Source organism: Meleagris gallopavo, chromosome 2, assembly GCF_905368555.1.
Source record: "Meleagris gallopavo chromosome 2, MGAL_WU_HG_1.1, whole genome shotgun sequence".
Lineage (NCBI taxonomy): Eukaryota > Metazoa > Chordata > Aves > Galliformes > Phasianidae > Meleagris > Meleagris gallopavo.
This window is the reverse complement of record NC_139405.1, coordinates 77,810,055-77,836,288: the sequence shown is the minus strand read 5'-3', so window position 1 is coordinate 77,836,288 and position 26,234 is coordinate 77,810,055. Positions and strand designations below refer to the sequence as shown.

General features: G+C 36.8%; 1 long non-coding RNA gene across 1 annotated transcript in view; it reads right to left on the bottom strand.

Annotated features, from left to right (window-relative positions):
• Positions 1 to 26,234, bottom strand: part of LOC146545047 (uncharacterized) — a 114,036-nt gene that overhangs the window by 6,851 nt on the left and 80,951 nt on the right. Inside the window, exons 4-5 of the long non-coding RNA XR_014881506.1 lie at positions 5,832 to 5,881; positions 2,108 to 2,152 (exon numbers count right to left, since the gene is read on the bottom strand). This is a non-coding gene — a long non-coding RNA (uncharacterized LOC146545047). The remainder of the gene's footprint in view (positions 1 to 2,107; positions 2,153 to 5,831; positions 5,882 to 26,234) is intronic.

Genomic DNA, 26,234 nt, shown 5'->3' with positions numbered 1-26,234 from the left:
TAGGTACTTAGTATTTGCTAGTACCCTATTTTTGGCCCCAGATCATAGATTGTATCATCTTTTATTATCCCTTTCTGCTTTACGGACATACAGTACAACACTTTCAGAATCACCTTGACCTACCTGCCCTAGCCAGATAAATACTTCTTCTAAATATGAGATCTGAAGTTCACAATTCACACTTGATTAGAGAGTTTTCGGTAGCTCCTATCTCTTTGGTAGGATTCTTTCCAAAACTAATTCAGAAATTTTTGTCTGTGCCCTTCAGAAGCTTTTCATTATTTATTTTACCAAATTTAAATGTGTCAGAAAATTTTTCACTCTTTTTTCCTTTGAATGTGTGCTACACATTCCTATGGGGCCCCTCCGTTACCAAACAAGCACAAGTACTAAGTGGAGGAAGTAAAATTTTCCAGAGTGTGAGATGTGAATGCTTGCCAGAACCCCACGTCAAATATGAAAAATTAATTGATGTTACTTAATCCACTCCCAATTCATATATTTTCTCAATGATTTAATCCCTTCTGACTGTGCGTGATTAAAGGGTCCAGATTCTTCTCTTTTAACATGTATATGTATTAACTGAAAGATACTTCTGTTCATACCTTCTTTTCATCTTGAAATATGCTGTTTGTTTTTCATAGACTCAGAAGTGTCCCCAAATGACAAAGGAACATCCCTTCCATTGGCTTCTTTCAGGACTGGGAATAAATCAGACCACCCAGAATCAGAATCTTAAAGAAAAAGATCTCTTCACTGAAGAGATTATTACAGGCTCCTTTCCAAGTAGGAAGTGACCTTTAAAAATAAACTTTAACAAACTATTCACGCATCACTAACTTAAAAAAACACTATAGCTTTAGCTAAACCAGAAAGTATATTTCCTTCCTGATGATTTTTAGTCAATTATCCTTTGCAACAGACAGGAAGTGGAAGATCCTCGAAGGAAGTAAGCAACAGATGCAACATGTTTGGAAAGTTATTATAATTTATGTAAACATTACGCCTTAATAAACTAAGTCTCAGCTGAATAAGTGGCATCAAGCATATTAATAACCAACATTTTTATTGAGCAAAGCTGGACATGTCACAAAACAGAAGATAGGATTCTATACAGTCCTGAAGTCCCTTTGCTCCCAGTAAATTCACTGGCAACTAAGGAATTCCCTGAGAAGATTGCAATTTGGTGTGCAGAACATGGACTCTCCAAGTATTCTAGAGTGGGAGTACTTCAAAACCCTTTCATTTACACTGGAGACTACAGTCCTTTTTCTCTTCAGTAGCTACTGCATGTAATTAAAAGAAAGTGGCAAATTAAAAGAACTGGGCAAAAATTGTTTACTTTTTCTAAAGACTTAAAATTAGTTGGAAATCTGTAAAAGCAAATGGGAAAATGTCAAGGTATAAGTGTTCCGCTTCAGTACCTACACAGTATTTCTAAAGGATCCGTGAAAGGTTACTGAAATGGGATTTTTATTGGCAGACCGAAGTTCAATGTTCAGACCACCAATTGAATGCTTTTTTTAGACCTTTATATATCCAAAAATGTTGAAATAGTGTGTCAGAAACACAAATAAGTCCACAGTGAACACAGAACTTCAGCTCAGTCTGTCAGATGTGCCAGTTTGTCTACTAATAGCCACGTCTACAACAGCCTGAAGAGAGACTTCTTTGTGTCTGTGCATGAAGAAGGTGGATCAGGAACATCACCAGCACCCTGAAAGCAGGTTTACAGGAAAAAAAAGAAAAAAGAAAAAAAAAAAAGAAGACCTGGAGTGCTCTATCCAAGCCAGCCTGTTTTCCATTCCATTTTCAAAGAGATTCCCAGGTGCATCTTTAGTATGCCAAGTGTTGAACTCAAATGCATCAGAATGCTTTGAGTGCATGTTATGGCAATCCTGATGCTATCCTTTGTGGTCTGATAATTTTCATGGTAGACAAGCCTGGTTTTGGTGAGTTTCTGAGACATACTGTGTAGTGTGCTGGTAACTAAAGCATGCAAATATGCAAATCTTACTTGTAGGAAAACCTTACTCTTTAGTAGTATTGCAAAGCTCTGTGGAATGAAAAGAATCAAGGATAGGCGTTTTTTTTCTTGTAGCATTACCTACTGTGGACATCTCCACGTTGATCCATGGATTTCTCTGGAAAACTGCAAATTAACATATTAGATTCTGATTATTTCTTTAACACAACCAAGATCTTGTTTTTACTACAAAACCAAATTAACCTTAGGTTAAATGTAGGTCATACATCCATCTCTATCCATGCATAGAAAACTTTCATGCATGTACCAAAAAGAATCTGTAGCTAGAATCTGTAGCTAAAGAATCTGGATCAGGCCCTGGGCAACCTGACGTAACTGTGGATGTCCCTGTTCATTGCAGGGGAGATGGACTAGATAACCTTCAAATGTCCCTTCCAACTCCAAGGATTCTATGATTCTAAAAAATTAAATAAATCCAAATCTGTTTTCTAATCAATAGGTGCAGAACAGTCCATGTTGGATTCATTAAATTCTCTTCCTCTGCAAAAGCAGGACTAATGGAAAAGGTCTATAAGATTGGCCCAGGAAGCTGCATGAAAAGAAATGAGTAGTGTGCCAAGAAGCATGGACCAATCTCACAGCTGAGCAAAAGAGACAATCATATTCCAGTGCCCAGGAACATTCCCAGAAACTTCAATTTACCTGAATAAAGCTTATATTTATTTTGCATCTGCATATCTGTATTTATTTTAAAACCAAATCCCGTTTTGTATGTAAATTTTAAATCTCAAGTCCATCCATCAAATATTTAATTAACAACAAATACACAGGATCCATTCCTTTTTTTTTTTTCTTTTTTTTTGAATACAGTGGCACAGTGGTTGCTCTGAGTGCAGCACCAAACCACATTTCTGCCTTGTTTGCTATCTGTTTCTCATGTGATCAATTTCACTGAGCTGTGTTTTTAAAGCTGTTAATGACTTCTACTTTCTCTGTGTGTCTCTTTACCAAAGGTAAAAGCAATAACAAAGCCTTCTTATATATGAAACTACACCCACATGTGTTTGAAAAAACATATTAAGTTCTTAATAATGTAACTGAAACAGGCAGCCAGGAAAAACAAGTAGATCCTCTGGGTCTCTATAGTTTTGCCTAAGAAAATGCTGCATCGGGCATTTGCATAGTAGTAGACATCCTTGAATACGAGAGGAGAATTTGCCTTTCTCATTCACAAATAAATTGAAGGTCTGATGCCTCAATAAAGAGAAAGTCATAACGAATTATTAGTCTGGGCACTAGTGGAATATTTGATTTGGTTATTGACTCATGTTGTATTTAACTGCTAACTTGTAAGAGATGTTCAATGATGATATCATGGCACGGCATATCTATGCTGTCCACTACACGTTAAGACATTGCAGTTTCTCACTTGACTGCAAATGTGCCCATTTTAGTCCAAGATATTGGTATCAATTTGCTAGGGTCACTAGATTAAAAGCCACAAAATCATAATTTCCAGGTGCTTGGAGCACTTGTGAAATACCTGAGAGGTCTCAACTGTAAGAATCAGATTTTCACATCAGAACAAGTGCCACCACAATTGGCACAGTTAAATAAATTGTCCATAAAGCTAGTGGCTGGCAAGTTCACAACCTTTACTAACTTCAGTTACAGAGCAAATAGGATGCAAATAACTTAAGAGCACTAAGGGATAGTTAGGGTAGCAATTTATTTTTTTTTTACCACTTCTTTGAGACCTCAGCTTTTTTCATTGCATGTTTGAAACTATCCCCAAATGCAAATGTTAATCTGCATTGTCAAATAAAATCATCACAATTTATACAAGATTTTTATAGATAGTTTATTTTCATTTTTATTAGTCTGAACATATTTGCATACGACAAAAATTTCTGTTTTCTCCTCTAAATTAAAACCTCTGAAATAAAATGTGAGTGCAGGTTTTTTTTCTTCTGAAGCTTATTTTGCTACTAATTATCCTACTCTTCAGGGAATATGCATCATTTCCCTTTACACCCATCAAAGCAAGGGATAGCCAATTGTCATTTGATAAAGATTGCAGTCATGACAGTTCAAAAAGGAAAAATACCAACAGTTTTGAGGGATGGTCCTTCCTTTAGGAAGAGCTTATGGCTTAACATCTCCAAATCAGTCAGCTCTTACACCTGTACTAAACAAGCGAGCTGCTGAGTTTCCATATAGAATCCAAGCAGCCCAGTTAATGAACACAATAACTGGCTTACAGGGTAATTTTCACATGTCATAGTGTTACAGCTTTTGTGGGTGAAAAGAGTGTAGCTTATGAAATAGGCTGGAAATCCTTGTGGGATCTTCAAAGACTTGATATTTTTACCTCCCATCCTTGTCACTCAGATGCTGTAAACTGCATTGTTTTACAGAGTTCGATCTTCTCACTCCTGGTATCCGTTACAATCACAAAATTCTTGATTAAACTGCCAGTATGATAGAAACTCACTATTTCTGATTCTAAGAATGTCTTGGCACAAAAATTATCCTGAAAACCTGCCTCTCCTCTATTTAAAACGTCTGCAGTGCAGTGCTTTCCTGTTGTCACTAAATGATTGTGGATGTCCATGGGAACTCTGACACAAGCCAAGGAGAAATGTAGAAACAAACTAAAGACTTTCTCTTCCTCTATATTTTAACTACAGAAATACATAATGGCTGCTAGACTACTTCTTTTCTTATTGAAGTCCTTCACTCATTCAAGTAAATATGAACTTAAGCTTGCTGACAACATATATCCTGGCAGAACTTAGGCTGGTTATGGACATAACAACATATATAGCTCACTAAAAGTGGAATGTAATTGTGAATAAAGCCTGTACAGGTTCTTGATTGTTTATTTGATTTTTTTTTAAGCATGGGTGAAAACCTATGTCCTAACAACATGTTTTCTGGTGCCATTTTTTTTCTTTTTGTGCAGATGTGCCTTCTTTTTTTTTTTTTTCATCCTACCAATAAAATCCATATTACTTTATTAAGAAATCTTCAAGGGGATATTTTTTCATTTAAATAAATTTTTATCATTATTTTTTGTACAGAATAAATAATATTTTTATTTGGCCAGTTCTAAAATAGTAGAAAATTATCTGACCAAGCTATTCAACATATTTTAGCAGGGCACAATAATGTTACCATAAGCAATTTCCCCTTACTTAACCTTTCCTTTATCATTATAAAGGCACAGATTATTAACATAGATAGTAGCCAGATAAAGAGATATATTATGAGAAATGGACTGTGATCAGGGAACTCCCATTTTTGAGAAGAAAAGAAGTTGATATTAAAAAAAAAAAAACAAAACCAACAGCGAAGAAAACAACAGACTATCACAATTAGAATTAACTGTTGTCTTGATTTGCTTTTCCTCTGTTTTTGCATGCAAAAATAAATAAAAAACAGTCTGGCAGTTTAGTAACAAAGTTATTCCTGTCTGAAATACTATGTATTTTAAAGTAGTGCATTTTGCTATGTTTCTGAAAAACATTCAATCCAGTCTTTATTGAGCCCAACATTAAAATATTGTAATGACTTTTAAAGAGATTGGCAGTGGTTTATGGGCTGGTTCAGCCTGGTTCCATGAGTAGCAAGGCAGAGAGATTTGCAAATCTATGCCTCCAGAAAAGGGAAGCAGGGGATCCCAAATAATTAAAAACAGAGGCAACCATCTAAGGGGACAAACTAATTTACGAAATATAGTATCAGAATGCAAGATAATACACTATAATACAATATAATTAGAACTGAAGCTAATAAATCAAATATAATGAGAGTGAGTGTCTGAAATGTAGAAAGACCTCACCGTAACACTGAGGTGAGACGCACAGTCGTGCCAAGCAGCAGGGAGGAGAGCTGAAGGAAAAAAAGAGGGATGTCAGATCATCTACCAAGGCCTTATATCTGTTCCCTCTGAGCAGAAATGGTAACACCACAGTGAACAGTCTTCTGGGGAATGTAGTTCTTCTTCTCTTCTTGGACAGGTTCCCAGAACTGGAGCATTAACTCTTTAACTCCCAATGTATTACATGATGTTATGATGTGGAATATCAATAACCAATCATAAAACCATAACAGAGGTAAATCCAAGTTCCATCAGTATAAACCCTTCTTTATACCCCATAAAATTTAAAATTAAATCTTGTTCACATGAAAATTGATATATGAGAAATGAAACCCATCCCTAAAAACAGAATCATTATGTAGTTTTTCTCGTATATCCATATTTTCGTTTGTATCTGGCCAGATCTTTCCTTGAAAAAAAAAAAAAATAAAAAAATAACTGAACAATCAAATGAAAACAGATTTAATGTAACTTCCATTTACTTGCCTTTGGGCTTGTTTGGAGAATACTACCCATCTATTATACTTTTGTGTGTGTGTGTGTGTGTGTGTTTTCCAAGCATAATACCCTTCACAATGCTATCTGAATTGTAGAACTGTAATAACTGTGAAATTTGAAATTTGTGAAATTTCCAAAGAGAGATGAATAACTGAGCTAAATTTATGTTTTGATGAACTAAATAGATAAAATATAATGGCCAATGCTGCTACACACACTTATTAATGTAAAGTAATGCTGTAGCTGTTTCCAATCTGATTCAATGTTTACAGCACTGGTTTTATCAGACAACAGTGTGTGCCAAAAATATTTAATTCAGGATGCTCTTACCTTAGTTAATTTATTTAGTCACAATTCTAACCTAATTTTTGTTTATTTGCTAGTACGCATGAAGGAGGGAAAACAAATGTGAAATTTACAGTTAACTAAATATTCTGAAGTAATTTGTAATCATTAGTTAGGAGTCAAGACTTAGCTATACTTGGTGCATTCATTCTAGAAATTAGATGAGAAAATCTTCTAAAAGAAGATAATTTTTGCCCTTGGTTCTACAAGGTGATGTACTTTTCATGAAGTTTTTTAAGTGGCTCACATTTTGATAAAACAGAAACTGCTTCACTTAGAGTTGTACATGATAGTAACACCGAGGATTTAGAGGGGCATAGGAGGGAAAAAAAAAAAAAAAAGACCCTATTTGTATGAAAACATACATTATTACCTAAAATATTTTCAAACTTCCACAAGTGCAGTGGCACAGTGGCACAGCAATCTGCCTCAGCTCCATTGGGTTCTCATTTAGATGTTGTTCCTTCTTAGGTGCTGAAATAAGGTATCCTTTAAATTCTGACTATGAACATATATCTAGGACAAATCATAGTTTAACCTATTTTTTCTTGCAGCTGGGGACACCTAAGAACAAGGCAGCTGAAACAACTCAGTTTGCAAACTAAGTGACTCCTTTTGCCCAGTTATGAGCCACTGTTTGAACTACATAGTATGAAGTTCGATCTGATGTGTTCAATCAATTTGGAGATAAGAAAGTCACTACAAGAATACATCAAAAATACACAATTTCTTTGCTTTGTAATGAGACAGACAGTATAGCTCAGTATACAGTCCTGGGATGCCTCATTCTGAGCAGAAAAAGAAGAAAACTAGAGAGGTGAAGTTAGCAGACCAGTGCAAGGAGGTATCTCATGGGAGAAAACACTTCTGAAAAAGTATCTGGTTGAAGATCAGTAAATAATTTTAAGCACTGATGGGGGCCTGCTCTGGTAAAGCAGATGATTGGGAAGATAAGAAAGTGTTATTGGTTCCTCCAAACATTAATCTCCAAGAGTTTTCACCTGTTGCTGTCTTCTCTATGTTGTGAATGAAATGAACACACGCTCAAAGGGATCCTTCTGCAGTGGGAAATCCTGCAGAGTACTGGACAAAGCTCAGAAGAAGGCAAGAGGAATTTTGAAGACTCAAACTGTTGCAAGAACCAAGAAGCCAGCTATGGTTTTGCCTACATTCTTTCCTTCTCCTCTGAATACAGTATTTGTGATAGGAAATGGGGTTAAAGAAGAGACTGCAAGGAAACCACTGTAATCAGTTTTTGAACCCAATGAGATAACTTCATATTGCAATCCTCTCTACTCTGAAGTCTGAAAAAATACCAGGTATTCAGAAAAAAGAATGTTCTGGATTTGCTCCAATTGAATTCTTGAGAAGTTCTCCATAATTAACTCTGTGCTTGTACTACCAAATTTAGAGTTTGACTCCTTTCCAGGCAGCAGCCTGCCCAACCTTGTCAATCATTGGTCACTGCTGCTAAACTTGGGATCAGCATGTTCTCTGAAGCCATATTCACAATACTCACAGGCTGCACCACAGTCTATCTTAACCACTCAGGAACTGAGTCCAGATCTTTTGTCCTGCTATTTTCACAGTCTCTGCAGCACCACACAATTTTTCATGTGTATTTTTAAGCTAAAGAGACTTGGAGCAGAGCAGAGCAGATCCTGCTTGTGTACAAACACAAGGGAAAGGATATGAATGCAAAACAAAGAACACAGAAACTTGTGTTCTCCACTTCATTGGGTTCCCTGTTGCACACACTCAGCCTTGTTGCATACAAAATACAAAATACAGTCACTAAAATACTCTGCATGAGTAATTATTCATCTGCTCTTTACTCCTCGCAATCTTTTATCTGCACATCTCTGTTATTCCTACTATGCCTATCTATTATGCTAGGCTCTGTCCTTTCCCATCTTTTCTTTAGACAGTAGATTATTACCATAATGAAGCCAATTCTGTCATAGCTCATTTTGGGTGAACAAAATTCACCTTTTCTAATGCTTCCTGGAAACTTTTCCTCACTGAACTTCTGAGGAATCTTTTTCTAAGAGACAGACTTAATAGCCATGAAAAAGCCATCACTCTGAAAATTAACAGCTAGGTCAGTGAAAATGTATGAGGAAAGCATGTGCTTGCTTCCTTAAGTGCATGAAATTCTCTTATTACCTACTCATAGCAGCAACTCTCATACCCCTTTACCCAATGAGAGGAACTGGAGTTCAGATTCTCATGCCAGAAACCGAACTTCTTAAAATTAAGTGAACGTTGACTTCCAAAGAGTTGGGAGTAGCCATTTACTGTCGCCAAAGTAATGCATAAGAATGAAAACTGACAAAACACGTTTGTGCCATAATGAAAAATAGTCCACTTCTAATTGAGGAGTAAACTATTTTGCTCGTAAGAAAATTGTTAATAACACAGTTGTTTTTAGGGCCAAGCACTTCCTGTTGGAATTGTATAGATCATTACTTTAAAAATACTGTCCCTGTACACTAAAAGTGATATAAATTCCTATGAACATTCAGTCTGTATTTATAGTAATTACTACAATTAAAAAAAAAAAAAAGTAGATCAGTTCATATTTGCGAATTATAGAAGAAAATACCAAATACTAACATTAATCTAGTTGTCTTCAGTCTTCAAGAATAATCCTTCTGATATCCAAAAATTAAAAGCTGACAATCCAAGTTTCTAACACGTAAAGGCTAGAGGGGTGCTCCACAGTGCACCTCTTTCCCCATAATTTGTTCAGACATAGGTCTCCAGATGGGATGACATACCCTACAGAGGAGACTGTTCAATTTTCGTTCCATGAGCGACCAGGGTGGAAACTTGAGATACTTCATTTTAAGGGAGGAGGATCCCACAACAATTAACCATAATGTATGAAAAAGTAGCCAGTTAAATGCCTTTTAAAAAATACATTCACATTAATATCTGTCTACAGACTTCTGTTATAAAGAGAATGCATATTTTATCAAATACTAATTTTTCAGAAAGGGTAGAAATTTTATCCACTCAGATCCAAGTTACTTTCTTCTTTTCTTTTCTCTGATTTCATCCACTTTTATTTTTTCATGCTATTTTGCTTATTAAATATAATTTTGAGAAGTATGAAGTGAATGTCATTGAAAATTATGCAACATCAAACTAAAATGTACTACGTGCTTTATTAGCATTCAGAAAATACATGACTACTCAAGCAGAGAGATCAAAATAGAGAGCTGGGCCTATTTCTTCTCTCTGATTCACAGAGAACATTTCATTCAGTAGGTTTACAGAAATGCTCCTGAATTATATAATCCGATGAGAACTTGAATATACTCCTACTTTTCCTCTAGAGTTTACAGTATACTTTTGATAGTTTAAACTTCTTGCCTATTGTAAGATTAATCATTTTTCTCTCTTACAATCATTTGTTTTCAACAGCTTTTACTGTAAGAAAATAGAAGAATCTGATCTTTTTTCTTACTCTGCTTAAAGTAACGTTTGTGACTTAGAAGCTTTGTCTGATTTTATTTCAAGGTTTTTTTTATTATTGTTATGTGAAGATACACTCAGATAAAACTGAAAAAGATATTTTGAACAAAAAGCAATATTTTTTTTGTGCTGAAATTAAACTTTCAACAACTTCTTGTTTTGCAGATAATGTCTGACATTCCAAATCCGAAGCTTTAAGAAAACACAATTTTATTCAAAAAATTGCAACCAGTCATGTTGATCCAAAAGAGGCTTAAGATTACATTAATTCCTGGAACAATAAAATCTGGGAAAGGTTTTCTTTTTATTTGTCTGACAGAGTCAGTTTTTGAATGATTGCTGAAATGCTCCTGGATTACAGTAATCAATGCTGTATGATAATTAGGCAATTAATGTCTATTTAAATCCAAGTAAGCAACATATACCTGTTAATATACAACATAAAAATGCTAAGAGATGAAAGTGGCTGTGTCACAGCTCACTGGACACATGAAAATTTTACCATTTCTGCTTCACCTTTCAGACTTTCATAGAAAGCACACTTTGGGTTGCTAAGTAAAACACTGACAAAGACTCCTTTGGATCGCCGGGACAGCCTTATATACCACCCAATGATGGCAACATCCAAAATCATATTTTGATGAGGATGGAAGCAGTTTAGGGGTCTCCTGCTGTATGCTCACCTCCAGCCAGTCCAATATACCAGCCCCTCCAGGCTGTAGAGAGGACCCTGCACACCCCAGCGAGGTCTGTCTGCATTACATGTCACATCAGGGAGGTCACTTGTGCCCTGCAGACAACCAGATCTGGGCTCACAGGAAGACAGCTGCTGAAAAGATGCTATGTATGGCAGTGAATGAGCTCATCACCATTGGATCAAGTGTATTTGTTTTTGCCAGTATTTATATGATTCATGAATTGCTTATTTTTTTACTGTTGGAAAAAGTGTTAAATAAGCAAAGACTGTCATCTGACTGCATCTAGAACATTCCTGTTTTAGAAACTCTCCTGGATTTCCTGAGCTTGTGGAACAGAGGTTTTAAATGTGTGAGCTAGCCTGCAGAATGGGAAAAATAAAAGGAGGATGATGCAGACTGGTACATGACACTGCACAGAGTGATAGTCTCTTTAGGTAGAGCTTTCATGGGAAATGAGATGTGAATGGTGCTTTACTAACCAGTATCATTTTGTGGCATGAGAAGCCACAAAGCCAAAGATTTTAATTACTTCAAAAGTTTTATTCCTATGTTCGTTGCTTTATTATTGTTATCATTTAGTTATAAACATGTAAACCAGTAAATTTACAGACAAATTCACCAGTTTATGCGTTTATAAATAAATAGTTTAGAAATAAATTTACTAATCATTTTTTTATATTCCTTGCTGCTGAATAAATGATGGCAAGGATCAGAGATAGCACAGGGTCTGGAGATATAAATAAATTAGCCATAAAGCACGGGAATATCAAAGTTCTGGAAAACCCCCGAAATACACAGGGAACATCAGCTTTTCAGAAATAAGGGAGTTTAGTTAAAATAAACATGTCTGGTAGTTGGTGAGTGAGGCTTTCGCACATTTTACGACCAGAGATTGTATTCCTTCCTGCAACTTTCCAACAGGAGGGACAGAGAGTCATTTCTCTCCAAGACAGCCTGTAGTCCTGTTCATTCCCTAGTGGCTGAAGATCCATTTTGGGGAGTATGAACATTATCCCAAAGGGCAGATTAATGGAAACCTAGGTTTGTTTGTAAAATTGGTCTTCTTCATCTCTGAAGGAAGTAGGCATACCACTATGCCACAGAGCTTGCTTTTGCTTTCTAGTATTAGGGTTAGGCACTGTTGTAGTGCACAACTCTGAAAACCAAGGGATTCCTCTCTAAAAGAGCTTTTAATACTTGTTAGTACCAAACCTAAACTCCAATGAAGGTTTAGATATGGATGGGTCTTGGCATTCACTGGCTTTCTCACTATGGTAAACCTATTAGGGTTGTGTGCAGTCGCTGCCCTTGTGAGAGCCAAGCTGCCGGCTCTGCTCACTGCAGCTTGTAGACATGTTGGAGAATCTCTGCACTGTGCTGCACTGCACGATATGGAAGTTACTACTGATCTTATGAAACATGTTACTTATGTTGAAATATAAACATGCCAATGGCTGGTATAACCCCTAATAATAAGCTAAATAGCTGTCCAGCACCCCAGGCAAGTGAAACAAGATAAATGTCCTAGACTTTCATTTTATCAGTGCTTGTTAACACGCCCTCTGTACATTTATTGATTTATTCCCAGCTGACTTCAGAAGGACAATTTACCAAAGCAAGAACTTGCTTGATTTTTGCAGTGGCAATGTCATTGGTCAGAAGAAACTGGGAAAACTGATAGGGAAGAATAGCAACATATCACAGCCTCATTCACTTATGGATTAACTGTGTAATTAAATGTGAGTTTCTCTCCATCCTCAGGCCAACATGGTTATCTCTTGGCAGCAAGGTTATGTTCAGAGTGACCGTTAAAAAATGGAGATTTTCTGTCATTGTGTTCGTGACGATAAGCAATTATTAAAGCTCTGATATAAAATATCCAAAAATACTTTAACCATAGTCTCTCCCAACTCTCTCAGAAGGTGCAGATGATCTGCAAAAGTAGGAAGCTTTTTCATCTGCTTACCTTAATCAGGAAACTATGTGTCCGGGTAACTTGTACCAAGACCACACAAAAGAGCAACTCTGCATCATTTCCCTAGGCTCTTTCCTGAGTCCACATATTTTATGTTTTAACTGATCTAAAAATATATGCAAAATTGTGCTGAGTTTTCTCAAGCCAAGGCTTTAAAATGTCCTAATTCATCATGAGAGAGCCTGCAAACGCTGAAATAAATATGCCCCTGCTATGTCCACTGATGTTCACAAGAGGAGTTTCAATTACATGCATTCTCTGTATCTTTCCTTGTTGGACAATTAATATAATGCACAGACACATTCTAAAATAAATAAATGAATAAATGTTTTTCGTTGATCAGCTAATTCTTCTATCCATAGCCCGTAATATCAAAATCCTTCCTACCTCAAAGAGGGAAAGACAGATTGGAGCAACGAGCATAAGAAAGTAAAATACAGAATAGGACATGTTTTGGAAGAGGCTGTGAACAGAGGCAGAAGACACAGGGAACCATCTGGCTCTGGTCTCCGGCCTTTTTGTGAAGACTTGAAGTTTTCACAGATTGATAAAAAGTGTGAGGCAAACACAGGGGGTTCAAAGGGCAGCCAGCATTTCTTTCCTTCTTTTTCTGAGGGATGACCAGTCATAAATACCAGTAATCAAAATTGGTAAATTGCTCTGAAAAGATGGCTAACAGAAAGGGAAAGGAAGAACAGTATATTTAAAGATGGTAAATAAGAAAGCAGCAAAAAGCTCAGAGGAGCAGAGAAGTAGAATGTCAGAGCAGTGAGGTGAGGGCACATCAGGACTACAGCATTAGAAAATGAAATTTGCACACACCCACAAAGAGACAGTGAGACAAGATATAAAAAAAAGTAAATGGCTCAAGCATAAAGCAGATGATGATATGAGCAGCTTTCCTTCTTCTGGAAAAAGAAAGCTTTTCCTTGAAGAGAGCCATGAAGCAAGTAAAATAGAATAAATGTGCCAATACATTTTTATAAAAATTGAAAGCACATGTGTTTTGTTAAAACATAGATTTTAAACAAAGCTTAACTTATAGGAATCTTTCCATTGAAGGAGAAGCTTTGAGCCAGTTGTACATCAGGTGGTAGAAAGGGCTGGGAGCAATCTGCATTCCCCACTGAGATCTGTGCTGGGAAGATCTCTTCCCTGTGACCCCACAAATCCTTGCAGTGCTGCTTGGCTCTGCAAGGAGCCATAGTCCTGTCACCAGCACCTGGAGCAACCATAGGAAAGGGAAAACTGCAGTATTTCTGGTTTTTATTATAAGCACTGCAGTTCTCACGTCCTCCATGTTTCACCAATGTGACATACCCTCAGCAATCCAGCTAGGTGTGTGCCAGAGTGGAGAAAGCAGAGGTCCCAGATTACCTACTGCCTCCTGACTGCTTAAGCATAGGATTAAAGTAAGTTTCATTGAGATGGGAGGAAGGCTTGGTGCTTGTGGCAGAAGCCTCTCTGGGGTTCTAGGAAGAGACCTGGAGCACTGTGCTTCCTCTGGTGAAACTCAGATAATCTCTTTGCCCTGAAAAAAAATCACATCACTTTTACCAGACAAAAACATGGCTCTAAGTCCAGCTGAGAACAGGTCTGGTGGTTCCTTGATGTGAGATGGATGGGAACTGTGTACCCTGGACAACCATGTGCCTCCAAAAATTATTATTAATGTAAAGAGTCAAGTTACCATTAGCTCTTTGTGCTTCTGTGAGGTTCAGCAAAATGTAGTCAAATCTGCTTTCAGGAGTCAGCAGACACAGCTGCACATCTCAAGACAAGTCTTTAATGCATTTTCCATAGAATCTGCAGAAAGCAGGGAGAAAGGGCTCTTGTAAAACTCTCGACTTGGGTGATACATTTAAAACGTGCCTACAGACAAATGCTGAGATTGCCATGAGTCCCGTTGTGAGGCTGCAGGGAAGCGATTTGCACCAGGAAGTTCAGACCTAAATGCAGTCCTTTATGAGCAAATGAAACTCTCTGAAAGTGCCAATTAAGAAATTTATTACCTTATAAAAGCCTAGCCAACACCAAATTCAAATCTTGTGCAAACGCAATATAACATATTCATTAAAAAGCTATTGTGCCACCCTGTAGTTTATTTTGTCCCTTGCTACACTTAAACCTTCCTCTCAAACTAATGTGAATGTGTCCTCACTCGGCCTAAGATAAAATATCCTTCAAGCTCAACATTGGCCCAAATTACGTCTAGTCTTTAAGTTTCCACTGGTTTCAGACGCAAGGCATTATGTGTCTCCATTTCTCTGTTACTTCAATATTTATGGCATCCAAAGCTGGATGTCTCAAAGTTGCTTAATGTTTAATTCCACTCCCATAAAAACTGGAGCCCCTCCTTTGGCAAAACAGGCAGCCTGTCCACTGCTCCTCCCACTATTCCATTTAGATGGGGATTGCTGCACAACTGCTAAGGAAGCCAGTCATTTTAATGCTCAATGAAACTTTCAATTCAGCTCTGCACAGGGTGCTTAAAAGCCATTTATATTACTTTATAATTTAAGACAAGAGCAACATGGGTTTTCTTCCCTGCTGATGCTTATTAATGATGCCAGTTTATCACTCCACTAATTTACTCTTCAGCTGACAACTTCGAGCTATATTTTGGCCTCTCAGAAGGAAGATGGAAGGCTCCAGGCAACTCAGTACCCAGAGGCAGGTTAATCACTTGCTCAGAAAACTATTTTTCTTGATTCATTTCTCATCTTCCTTATCATTTAGTAATTTGTCCCATTTACAACAACACCTTCATCATTATCTTGGTTCCTATTCCATATTCCCAAAACAGAAAACAAAGAGACCCCCTCCAGTGTGGGTTGCTGATTTCACAAGTCTTGTGTGCTTAAACCACAGCTAAGTCTTTTTGAATATTCTGATTTCATTGCTTCAGTTATCCTTCTCCTCTTTGTACAGAAAGTTGAGATGTTGACTTGTATACCAACTGCAGAAAGTGCTGATATGTAGTTATTCAAAGTACATCTTATGTGTGTGCTGCCAGGTTGCAGCACTGTGGCTGTCACTATATCTCAAAGCAGATCCTCTCCTCCAGACAGCTCTGAGGCCCAGAGTAAATCCAGCTCTATAACCAGAACAAAACTCTGTTCCATAAAGGACTGGAGAGTACAGACAGTATTAAGGTGAGGTGAACATTATTAGAGAAGTTAAGCATGGGATTTGGCCTTAAAATGAGAACTAGGCAATTTCGTGTTTTCACTTGTAGGTCTCAGAGGACAAGCTTCTTTAAAAAAGTATATTGTTTGGTATTTGTATGTGTCACTGAGAAATAAAAGAACTGAAAGTATATGATTTTTCTGAGGAGAAGAGGCAAGAAAAAGACTGATTTACAAGGAATTAAAGTAAAAGATTTGGCATTGCTGAATGAGAGCTGAGTCCATAATTATGGAGAAGGGAAAGTGCTATAAAAGTGCATTTACATGACATTAAAAAATGGTATCATTTTCCTTACTGCTTATTGCAAGTCACAAAGACTGAAGTTTAAGACATTGCCATTTGAATATTTTATTCCTACAAAGACCTTTTGAAAGAGTAACTTCTTTTGGAAAAAAAAACAAAAACAAAAACAAAAATGGCAGTGTCTGGACCCACAAAGACTTTGACGCTGATGTGCGCTAGCATCAGTGTGCACAACCACTCCCTGACTTCCTGCCATTGCTCTTTACCATTAGCAGAAATGGCAGAAGACATCTTGCAGTCATTAAAAACAGATTTAGACACTTTTGCTCGTCTTTGTATTTTCAGAAAAGTAGAAGATATTTTATATCCATGAAATAAAGTTTGAAAGATTCCATCCCAGCAGCCAAAATGAGATAACTGCAGTAGCTCAATACCTCTACACATTGCTAGAATTTTATATTGTTTCATCCAGATCCGTGTAAGGAATTCCTATGGTCTCACTGACCTACCAGCACAGCAGTTAGCTCCCTCTCTCTCTTTTTCTTTTCTTTTCTTTTCTTTTCTTTTCTTTTCTTTTCTTTTCTTTTCTTTTCTTTTCTTTTCTTTTCTTTTCTTTTCTTTTCTTTTCTTTCTTTTTTTTTTTCTGTGTGTTTGCTTGGTCCTTTCCACAAAACTGAACAATATTGTTAACCAGCTGTGGAGGTTTCATTCTTTTTCTCCTTAGCCTGCTTCTCTGGCTTCATGTAAATGGTCTTTTTCCTCACAGATATGGAAGGTTTAGATCACAAGTATAAAAAACTGTCCTTTTTACCATAGTGAAATAGTATGAAGTTAGTACACTATTAAACAAAACAAAATACATACACAAACACACACACACACACAAGAGCAAGAATCCTATATTTTCACAATAGCAGATTTGCAGAGCAAGTTCTTGGAAATTTACACAACTACTTTTTTCCTGGTATTTTAACATTTCTGTTCAAATTTCGTCCAGGTAGGGAAAGAAAAAAAAGTCAGCAGAACTTTTGGAATATGAACTAACCTAAAATAGCAGCAGAAGACCAGACTGATTATTATAATAAATAAAAATAAAAAAATAATAAAAAAAAAGATTAGTCTCTTTGAATTCTTTCTTTTTGATTTTTTTGTTTTTTAGGTTCTTTTTGAAACGTTTTTTTTTTTGCTCCCATGCACAGTTCTTCATATTAAATGCACAGGAAAGGCTATGCACAGCATTTCTATCATTTTTTGTGTATCAACCACAGCTTTTTTCATTTTGCAGATCATTACAGATTTGATAGAGTGATTACACAGAGACAAATGGCCATATCCTACACTATTCTCCATATGTCTACTGGATAAAATATTTTTTGTATCTTGGCTGAGAGGTACATAGTTCAGAAGGACCTGTGAATGATGGTAATGCATGTGTTCTTTTGGTAGGATGTTTACCGTTAAATGTTATATTGTGTACTGTTATTTAAGTTGTAATCAGTGTCGAGTCCTTTCTAAGTTAAACACTAGCAGTAATTATTCCCATTAGTACACATTTTACAAACAAGAACAGACAAACAAACAAAAGGAAACTTAGTTAAATCTTGTAATGATTACAATTAGTTTATATCTTTCAGCTGTGAATGTAGAGTGTAGTTATGTTTTTTTCATTTTTACAGAAAATTGTCACTCAGATTTTCAAGAAAGAGAGACGTGGGGAACTACAGACCAGTGAGGCTCACCTCTGTTCCTAGGAAGATCATGGAGCAGATCCTCCTAGAAGACATGTTAAGGCACATGAGGAACAAGTGGGTGATCTGATACTGCCAGTATGGCTTCATCAAGGGCAGATTGTGCCTGACCAATCTTTTGGCCTTCTATGATGGAGCGATGGTATCAGTGGACAAAAGAAGGGCAGATTATGTTGTTTATCTGGACTTCTGCAAGGCCTCTGACATGGTCCCACACAACATCCTTATCTCCAAGCTGAAGACTGGACTATTTAATGGATAAAGAGATGTTTAAAATGATACAAGCAGAGGGTTGCTGTGGTAAGGCACTGACACAGAAAAGCTGTGGATGCTCCATTCCTGGATGTGTTCAAGGCCAGATTGGACAGGGCACCAGGAACAGGCTGATCTAGTGGCTGGCAACCTTGTCCTCAACAAGGAGGTTGAAACTAGATCATCCTAAAGGTCTCTTCCAAACTCATCCATTCTACGATTCTATGTTTTTTGTCAGATGAGAAATGAGGTTTTTGGGGAAAAAAAGTTCCAAACTGACCTCCAATTGTGCATCATAATAGATCTCATGAACCAAGCCAACCCCAGCTGCCTGAGGCCAAGCTAGGTGCTTAATGTGGCTCCTGTCTGTCGCAGGGCTCTAATTTCTGAGGAAACAAGGCACTAGGGACCAGCATGTACTCAAGCCTCACTCCAGGACAGAGATAGGGGACAGCCAAGGTAGATACTTGAGAGATCACAGCCCAGACCCAGCCACTATTGGCAGCACAACAGATTAACACATTTACTCATGCCATTATATTCTTTTCTCTTCTGTCTCCGGGAGTTCAAAGTGTCTGGGATCTTATGGATTATTTTCACTGAGTCAGGAATCACGATTTTCCTTGATACAACCCTGCTTATTGAAGTAAATGAACATTAACTGATATTTGCCAATAAAAACATTGAGAAGATTTGCTGTTAAAAAAAAAAAAAATACATTTACTGCATACTTTCCATGAAAATATATATGCTGTGAAACAATGAGGTGTCTGGCAGTCTGCACCTCCATCACTGTCCTCACAAAGGCAAAATGGAAATCAAACAGAGCATTGTCTGCAGGAGGCTTTATGGCTGGGTTAAGGCCCTGTTTCAGGCTAACAGGAGGAATGATGGATTCAGAACTTGGAGATTGGCACAGTGATGTGGTAACAAAGGATTCATTGTCTGCTTCTGCTGAGACTGAAAAAAGGATCCCATGGCTTAGTAGTTGCTTCAGTGAAAGACTGTATTTGGAATGTTGGGTTGCTTTGAAGATTATTTGTGCCCAGTAGGAGTGCAGTCCTTAGAGGTGGTGGCATAAAATTACTTCTTGTCATGGATCTTAAGTCTGTAGAAAACGTTTTAAGGCAGAAAAAAAATCAGGATCCAAATTTACAAACCGGGTAACTAAGACTAGCCTTTAGATGGAAGAAGACAATGATGGATATGGAAGTAGCTGGGTAGAAGATCTGAATCACAGACAGAGCAGAAATATGCTTTTGTGAATAAAGTATGTCAGTAAAGAAAGTTTTCTTAACTTGATACTAACACGTGGAAGACAGATCTCAACACAGATTTTTACTTTTTTTTTAATAAAACTGACACCAGTAGACCTTTAAATAGCATATACTAGCAAACCAACTTCAACAACACATGATGATTCAAAGCTGGGACAAGCTCTCATAGTCTGTGGACCCAGATTTACGTACCTAGGAAGAGGAAAAAAGGGGCACTATATCAGATAGAAGACTGGTCTAGTTGTTGGCGACCCTGCCCACAACAGGGGATTTGAAACAAGATGATCTTTGAGGTTCTTTTCAACCCAGGCCATTCTATGACATGATTCTGTGATTAACAGGAGGAAGAATACAAATTCAGAATACATACAGCAACTGAACATTTGGTTTTGTAATTTCAGTCTTAGAATTTTATTTTTCTGTTATGGCTTTAATCTTCTTATCTATATGCATAACTAGAGACTTTACGGAAAAGAAACAATTTAAAATATTTACTCATTCAACACAAGAATGATCTTAATTGTTTTCTTTCAATAACATCAAAATAATGTTAGATAAATCAATGGTCTTTTTTTTTTTTTTAAACAAGAGAAGTTACCATCTTTAAAAAAATGAAGAGCCTATTTTGAGTTGTTTATAGCATTCAAAGTCTTAAAAATATTAATTATTCTGTATTTGTGACTGCTGTGTGTCTATGGAATGAAAATTTTGGCGAATTCAGCAGTTTAAAATACAGCAGTATGTCTGAGTATTAATTAAATATTCAAATTAACAAATAAGAAAATATATATCTTTTCTTCATAACTGTACCAGACAAATATTTAATTTACTGCAAGATGTTATAATTCTAAACACTGGTACATCAGTACTTTTTTTTTTATTTTTAATGAAAGGTTTTGCAAAGAACAAACTGCTGTTTATTTATTTAAATCAGGAGAAAAGGTCTTCTGTATACAGCATGCCAAAGAGAAATGAAGACCAGAATGATATCAAGAGAACGTTTTCCCTGGCTTAAAAAAGGAAGTGTAGTATTTTGAAGGCGTTTATTATGGAAATTATAACCAACAGTGATACAAGCAGTGTCCTAGGATGTGTGTTCAAACTTTTTGTTTTTATTTCAGGAGAACTACTTGCAAACTACTTTTTATCTCTTTATTTGTATTTGGTTACAGTTCAGAAGGCTAGGAAAAATTACAGTCCTCTACAGGGAACAATTTGCCACTAACAAAATTTGGAAAAAGGCAGTGAAAATGATTTCACTTACAGTAATTCACTTTAAAATGGAAAAGGACTTCCATCAAAACCCTCCTTTCTCTTCTTCTCCCAGTTTTGAAGATTAACAGCACCAGAGAAAAACCTTCCTATGAGACTGAAGGAGTACAATTTACTCAAACAGCTTCACAGAATCAAATTTGTTTTCCTCATTCTCATTTGAGGTATACCTGGGCACAGGTCAGAATTTGAGGTACAGCATCATCTTCTTTTAAAAAATAAAATAAAATAAAAAAGGGCTGTGAAGATTGAAAATTCTTATTTATTATTTCAATTGCTTTTAGTGTATTTGGCATCGGTAGGACTCATTGTTATAACAATTTCAAGTATACAGTGCCTGGTTTGGAGCATACTACAATGAAGCTCATACGGAGAACTCTTATATGTGCTGATCTCCAGCTGGGAAGCTGGAAAAATTACTTTCATGCAAATATTTTAACTTGTTTGTCTTTGATCTTATAATTTTCCTAAATGTAAATGCTGCTTATGCATTTTCTTTTCCTCCTTTACTAATGACATCTGTCAATTTTGAGTCTCTGTGACCAGAGTGCTACCTCTGCAAAGACAGGTTCAATTACAGAAGAAATGCACTACATTTTCTGAAATTTCCTATCCCCGTGAAGAATAGGACATCTCTTCCCAAAGATCTACTCTCCTGTCATTAGTTTGCAGGAGAGAAGAAGTGAAAAACATTAGCAGAGAGTGGTTGTAATGCCAGTTATGGTAAATGCTATCTTTATTTCATTACTGGGATTAATAGGGGTTACTAAAAAGAAAAAGACAGTCAGTATCAGAAATGAGCTCATGGGATTCTCTGATGTTTTTGAAGGCAAAGAATCAGAACTACGTATATGGACAGAAATGGAATAAGGCTTTTGCACTAGTAAGTAGCAACTAACTACATAGAGCTTTTAGAAAAATCAAAGCAGTGACAATATTGGGATTTCTTGCTTCACAGGGGACCTGAAGCCAACATCCTGGGCAATGGCTAGAGATGCAAACTGAGCTAGCAGTACTCCCCACAGCAGCTCTTGCCTTCACACCCATCAGATACTTCTGCTGAGAAGTAAAAGGCCATTAAATGTTCAGCCTTCATCAAACACACCAGTGTTGTTGAAAAAGTACAATTTGGAGATGTTATAGCTGTTGTTGTATCAGTATATTTCATTGTTCCATAGAGGTGTATTTTATGGGGGTGCTCCATCCCTGGAAGCATTCAAGGCCAGGCTGGATGTGGCTCCAGGCAGCCTGGTCTAGTGGTGGGTTACCCCTCCCACAGCAGGGGGGTTGAAACTAGGTGATCATTGTGGTCCTTTTCAAACCAGGCCATACTCTGATTCTCTGATTTATACTGGTGCAAATGCAGCCATATCAGCATTATACTAATATAAGCTCCATGGTAAATAACTATATTCCTCCAGCTAGCAGCATTGCCAATCCAAAATTTATTCACTGAAAGTGTTATAAACATATTTGAGAAGGATCTAGTTGATGAAATAGCAGAGAGTTACTTGTGTAACAGCCATGGAATCGGCTGTGAAGTGAGAATTTCAAATGAAAAATAAACAGAAGAAAAAGATTTTCATTCTGAAACATGATCATGTTTTTATGCAGACATCTCTTATAAATAAAATTCAGAAATCATGTGGAGAAAGCCAAGACCTTTCTAATACTGCATCTGCAAAATTGTTTCAAAACAGAAAGTTTTCCAGAGATATCCCTGAGGTGTCAACAGCTCTTTATAGTGTATTTGTTTTAACAAAAAAAAAAAAGTTGTTAAAATTGGAGAGAAGTTTAACTGACATCACAACAGGATCTTTTACTGGGACAAGGGAAGAGAACTCCTCAGCTGCCAGTTTGGATGAGGAGATGAATTTTGTCTGTATATGGAACCAGTGTTCCAGTGCCTTTAATCCTGGGAAGCTGATAGTGCTTTAACCCCTGCTCATCTACCAGCTAGTTCATCATTGCCCTGACTCTCTCTCTACTGAAATCTGACAAGTTTTTAACTGAGAGTTTCATGCCAGCTTTCCTCTCCCTTCAAAACTTCAGCACTTCAGTCGTATCTTAATACAATCACTGTTCTGCCTGGGTAGAGATTCGTTGTCATCATCTTTGACAATAGAAACGTCCTACTGGACCTTAAACTAGCTATATAAAGAAATAAACTCTTAGTAAGATAAATAATTTGTTAAACTGAAATAAAGACTTTTTTTGAGCAATGGACAAGCTTTGTTCTGCATGGTGCCTAGTACAGTGAGAGCCAGTTCCCCATATGAATATTATTATCACTTCAGCATGCACTCATAATAAACATTAATTAGATATTATAATTGTCCCCTATGCCTATACTATTCTGACTCATTCTCTTCTGGAATATTTAAAAATATAGTAGCATAATATTTTCACTCAGAAAAGAAGAGTCTTGAGAACCTAGTACTGCACGATTATACTTAATTTTTGACACGGTAGACACTGAAAGCTACGGAAAGTACCACATTCTCACTGAATCATCTTGCTCTTCACAGATGTGATTCATTGATCATAATTACTAGCTAGCTCCCAGCTGTTCCCTTATCGTTCTTGTTGGTGTGTCACATAAAAGATGTGGAAATGTCCCTGAGCAAAGTTTCCTTCAGGAAGGCTGAAAGTTTTAAATTCCATCATATTTTAATAGAGGCAAAACTATTTGTTCCAAATTAGTTTTCAACAGTTGAGAAGAGTCTCAATCCAAGAGAGACCTTGTGGAGAACACATCTTCAAGTTTTATATATCTTCTTTTAGCAAAGCTCAATTATTCAGCTGCCAAAGTACACACGCAATAAACTCAATACAAGAAGCTTAGTCACGGGATGGCTCAGAGAGAAATAAATCACAGACAGTAATGGAGGGAGCAGAAAAAGGCCCACATCTATTGATCATTTGCTGCCTTAGAGTGTTATCAGTATTGAGTCATCAATTTAAGACTGCAACCATATTAAGGGATTACCAACAACAGAAGTTTGCTTCTACAAATCTTAAAATGAAAGTGAATAAAACCTCAAGGACCCATTCAAGCTACATCTGTTTCTATTTTCATGCTTTTATGTTCCACAATAAGCCTGGCAAATAAATAAGTAAATAAATAAACAATTTTAAAAAATCATTGGACCAGAACATAGCACCCAGTAGATACCTTCTCTTTGGGGTTGATTTGAATACTGTGGATAAAATTCTACCCATTCATGTACATTAAAGATCAGGGTTTGCTCTGAATTACAGACAGATAAACTAGGATTTAACACTGCATGTTTGTATTTTTGTATTGGAGCGCAGATATGCAATAGACCAGCCCCTATCAGCTCTTCACAGGCCAGTAATCAGCAGGAGGGAGCTGATGATGACTCTACAGTGCCCACTTGCCCAAAGGGAAGAGCACAGAGCATCACAGATGACTGCGGATTTAGAGAGAAAGGATATTGGGGAATCTCTCCCAAAAACCTATAGATAAGGTGGCAGGAGGGAACAGTTAAGTATTCTCAGTATTTCCAATATTCAACAATTCCTCCTCCCTCTCTTTGCCTTTTTTTCAACTATTGTTTCATCATGTATTAGACATTCAGAAGATGTAACCATCAAACTAATAGATTACCAGGTATTTCTCATTTTATATTAAGTAGGATTTCAATTTAATCTTAATTTTAAGTTTCTCCATTCCTTTTTTATTCCCCAGGAAGATCCAATGCCACAAGCAGAACTTTCCTCAAGTCTGGGCAAATTTGTTAGTGCATTGGACAGTGCACTCTTAATCCCATTTCTGTTACCTTAAACAGATCCCGTCCCAAAACCCCTGAAGTATTGTATCAGATGAACAGTGGCAACTAAATAGGATTCTTTGGTGTTTCCCTGCTGCTGAAAGTTCATTTAATACTAACAGTTCGCAGTAAGCTGCAGAATACAGAGCTTTGGAATTTATTTTCCCTTCTTCCAAGTGTATCCATTTATACAACTGACACCTAGTTTATTGGCATTTAACATATATATTTTAAAGTCCAGTCTATATGGAGCCAAGGAGAGAGAAAAATTATTGTGGATTACAAACTAGTATACAAGAAAGAAATACAATAAAAAATGTACTTGAGCTGCATTCTTGAATTTTTCATTTTATTTTGATGTAGCGTCTTTCAATGCCTGAAAAAAAATCTAGTAGTTGCTTTAGTACATATATATATATAGTGACCCATGTGCGGTACTTTTTCGGACGCATCTCAATGAAATCAGTCTCAATGCAAGAATCTCAATGCCCTGCTGCTTGCATCAATCACAAAAGAAATTTAAATATATTCTCCAAATATTCCTCACTTAAATTTATTAAATGGGGACAAAACTGCTTATATTGAAATAAATGCTTCAGCATCAAAGCTTAGCTGTATATGAAATACACAAAAGTGAGAATAGACATAAATGTAGTTACATTACCATTTTCCTTTCATGCCTTTAGCGGGGACCTAAATTATACTCAGATCAAGAAAATGTAGAAAGGCATTTATGACTAAAAGAATGCTCTCAACTTGAAATACTGTCACTTAATATTCAGACACATGAAAAGTAATGCCTCCTGTTATTTCCATGGAAACTGCAAGAGATACAAAGAACAAAAGAACACTATATGATAGAGCAGATTCTCAGCTACAAAACACTGTTTTTCAACATAGTCACCACCATTAGCTGTGCATTTTCAAGAGCAATGAACAAAGGCCTAGATGTCACACTCGTAAAAACCTGCACCAGGGGAGGTGACCCACTGTCATCACTGCTGAAATGTACCACCCATCTCCTCACTGTGCCTACATCCACTGTTTGAGCTCCATAAGCTTTCAGCAAGCATCAGTGCATTGTTCTTACGTATTATGCCACACACACACACACACAGAAAAAAACCACCAGCAGCAGAATACAACATAACTCATTCCAACTACTTTGGTAAAGACAGCACTCAGCCAGTGCCATGTAAGTGTTATTCATAAAGCAGATGCTGTAACCTCCGTATGCAAGACTTTGGCAATCAATCTCAGTGGTGCAGTAATAGACTGATTCCAGTGGCCTTACGCACACTATGCCCCTTGATCTTTTGTGAATCTGCTTGAATGCCTTGCAGCAATCCCATCTCCAAAACTCTCTGCTGTTGCTACATTTCTGCTCCTAGTCTTGACGTGGGTCTCTCAGGATCCACATGACACAGAGGACTTCACATTGCTTTTTGCACTGTGATGTATACTTCCTTTCGTGTTTTGATAACTCTCCAGTGTGAAAGGAATTGGAGCTTAGATAGAAAATTTTGATGTTTCTCATAGTTCTCATTCAAGTGAACCAGTAGAGCAAACTAGAAGAAAAATCTTTCCCTAACC